This window comes from Stigmatopora argus, unplaced genomic scaffold (genome assembly GCF_051989625.1).
Source record: "Stigmatopora argus isolate UIUO_Sarg unplaced genomic scaffold, RoL_Sarg_1.0 HiC_scaffold_162, whole genome shotgun sequence".
NCBI classification, from domain to species: Eukaryota; Metazoa; Chordata; class Actinopteri; order Syngnathiformes; family Syngnathidae; genus Stigmatopora; species Stigmatopora argus.
In genome coordinates this window covers 30,001-33,552 of record NW_027520167.1, presented here as the reverse complement: position 1 = coordinate 33,552, position 3,552 = coordinate 30,001, and positions in this window count along the sequence as shown.

Here is a 3,552-nt window from a genome sequence, read left to right as displayed (position 1 = left end):
AATATATGGAGCTCGACGATGAAACCTGATATCTGTCGATAATATCCGCCCAAGAAGCACTATTCCCGGGGAGAAAGTCCTCAGATGCCCGTGAAGACCGGTGGGATATAATTTGCCTACTCGTGCAAAATCCGGTGGTCTGCAAAAAGCCTTCGGCAAGTATATAGGGAGAGGAAATTTTTGAAGGTGAGCTCCGGGCTGCGAACCGACCCTAACCTCTCCCGGGGGTCCAGGTAGATCACCCTATGTTCGGACAACGTTGGCAAGGTGTTGGGGTGTCCGAGGGTGGTCCTCCTGATTTTTAACGATTTTTTTTCTAAGTCCTACGGGACTTAGAAAAATTTTCGTGTTTTTTAAGCGGATTTTTTCTAAGTGTGAAGGGGCTTAGAAAAATCCATATCCGCTCGTGTGTCACTATCCTCGGATAAGCTCGTGATAAGACCCCGCAGATGTGTGTGGTGCTCACACTTGGAAAAATTTCTGGAGCTCGAAATTTCAGCGGGGCATAACAAACCCATATCCGCCCTTGTGAGCCTATCGTCGGATAGGCTCGAGGGAAACACCGTTGATGTGTGTGGTGCTCACACTTGCGAGGCTTTGGCAACCCATATCCGCTCATGTGAGCCTATCTTCGGATAGGCTCGGGGGAAAAGACCGTTGATGTGTGTGGTGCTCACACTTAGAAAAATTTCTGGAGGTCAGAAATTCAGCGGAGCATCAGCTTGCTCAATCCGCCCATGTGTCACTATCCTCGGACAGGCATGTTGGAAAACACCGTTGATGTGTGTGGTGCTCACACTTAGAAAAATTTCTGGAGCTCGGGAACTCAGCGGGGGCTTCAGCAACCCATATCCGCTCATGTGAGCCTATCTTCGGATATGCTCGGTGGAAAAGACCGTTGATGTGTGTGGTGCTCACACTTAGAAAAATTTCTGGAGCTCAGAAATTCAGCGGAGCATCAGCCAGCTCAATCCGCTCATGTGTCACTATCCTCGGACATGCACCGTGAAAAAGACCGTTGATGTGTGTGGTGCTCACACTTAGAAAAAATTCTGGAGCTCGGGAACTCAGCGGGAGCTTCAGCAACCCATATCCGCTCATGTGAGCCTATCTTCGGATAGGCTCAGGGGAAAAGACCGTTGATGTGTGTGGTGCTCACACTTAGAAAAATTTCTGGAGCTCGGGAACTCAGCGGGAGCTTCAGCAACCCATATCCGCTCATGTGAGCCTATCTTCGGATAGGCTCGGGGGAAAAGACCGTTGATGTGTGTGGTGCTCACACTTAGAAAAATTTCTGGAGCTCGGGAACTCAGCGGGAGCTTCAGCAACCCATATCCGCTCATGTGAGCCTATCTTCGGATAGGCTCGGGGGAAAAGACCGTTGATGTGTGTGGTGCTCACACTTAGAAAAATTTCTGGAGCTCGGGAACTCAGCGGGAGCTTCAGCAACCCATATCCGCTCATGTGAGCATATCCTCGGATAGGCTCGGGGAAAAACCCCGCCGAAGTGTGTGGTGCTCACACTTAGAAAAATTTCTGGAGCTCAGGATTTCAGCGGGGCATCAGCCGACCCAATCCGCTCATGTGTCACTATCCTCGGACAGGCATGTTGGAAAACACCGTTGATGTGTGTGGTGCTCACACTTAGAAAAATTTCTGGAGCTCAGGATTTCAGCGAGACATTACAAACCCATATCCGCCCTTGTGAGCCTATCGTCGGATAGGCTCGAGGGAAACACCGTTGATGTGTGTGGTGCTCACACTTAGAAAAAATTCTGGAGCTCAGAATTTCAGCGGGGCAAAACAAACCCATATCCGCCCTTGTGAGCCTATCGTCGGATAGGCTCGAGGGAAACACCGTTGATGTGTGTGGTGCTCACACTTAGAAAAAATTCTGGAGCTCAGGATTTCAGCGGGGCATCAGCCGACCCAATCCGCTCACGTGTCACTATCCTCGGATAGGCATGTTGGAAAACACCGTTGATGTGTGTGGTGCTCACACTTAGAAAAAATTCTGGAGCTCAGGATTTCAGCGGGGCATCAGCCGACCCAATCCGCTCATGTGTCACTATCCTCGGACAGGCATGTTGGAAAACACCGTTGATGTGTGTGGTGCTCACACTTAGAAAAAATTTGAGAAAAATCTCTGGAGCTCAGGATTTCAGCGAGCAATTCCAAACCCATATCCGCTCATGTGAGCCTATCCTCGGATAGGCTCGGGGAAAAACCCCGCCGAAATGTGTGGTGCTCACACTTAGAAAAATTTCTGGAGGTCAGAAATTCAGCGGGGCATCAGCCAGCCCAATCCGCTCATGTGTCACTATCCTCGGACATGCACTGTGAAAAAGACCGTTGAAGTGTGTGGTGCTCACACTTAGAAAAATTTCTGGAGCTCAGGTTTTCAGCGGGGCATCAGCCGACCCAATCCGCTCATGTGTCACTATCCTCGGACAGGCATGTTGGAAAACCCCGTTGATGTGTGTGGTGCTCACACTTAGAAAAATTTTCTGAGAAAAATCTCTGGAGCTCAGGATTTCAGCGAGCCATTCCAAACCCATATCCGCTCATGTGAGCCTATCCTCGGATAGGCTCGGGGAAAAACCCCGCCGAAGTGTGTGGTGCTCACACTTAGAAAAATTTCTGGAGGTCAGAAATTCAGCGGGGCATCAGCCAGCCCAATCCGCTCATGTGTCACTATCCTCGGACATGCACTGTGAAAAAGACCGTTGAAGTGTGTGGTGCTCACACTTAGAAAAATTTCTGGAGCTCAGGTTTTCAGCGGGGCATCAGCCAACCCAATCCGCTCATGTGTCACTATCCTCGGATAGGCATGTTGGAAAACACCGTTGATGTGTGTGGTGCTCACACTTAGAAAAATTTCTGGAGCTCAGGCTTTCAGCGAGGCAATACAAACCCATATCCGCCCTCGTGAGCCTATCCTCGGATAGGCTCGAGGGAAAACACCGTTGATGTGTGTGGTGCTCACACTTAGAAAAATTTTCAGAGAAAAATCTCTGGAGCTCGTGATTTTCAGCGAGCCATTACAAACCCATATCCGCTCATGTGAGCCTATCCTCGGATAGGCTCGAGGAAAAACCCCGCTGATTTTTATGGTGCTCGCATGATTTGGGTCTACCAGGGCATTCACGTGGGTCTACCCCATGCTCGAAACTGGGTCTACCCCATAATATAACTTGGGTCTACCAGGAGAGCGAATTTGGGTCTACCAAATGTAAGGGGATATAACTCACCTACTCATGCAAAATCCGGTGGTCTGCAGAAACCCTTCGGCAAGATTATAGGGAGAGAAAAATTTTGAATGTGAGCTCCAGGCTGCGAACCGACCCTCCGCTCTCCCGGGGTCCAGGTAGATCACCCTATGTTCGGACAACGTTTGCAAGGTGTTGGGGTGTCCGAGGGTGGTCCTCCTGATTTTAACGAATTTTTTCTAAGTGTGAAGGGACTTAGAAAATTTTCGACAAGTGAGAGTGGCGAACTCACTAAGGCGGTCGTAACCGTCTACACCAGTCCGACGATGGTGTGCTATTCAGG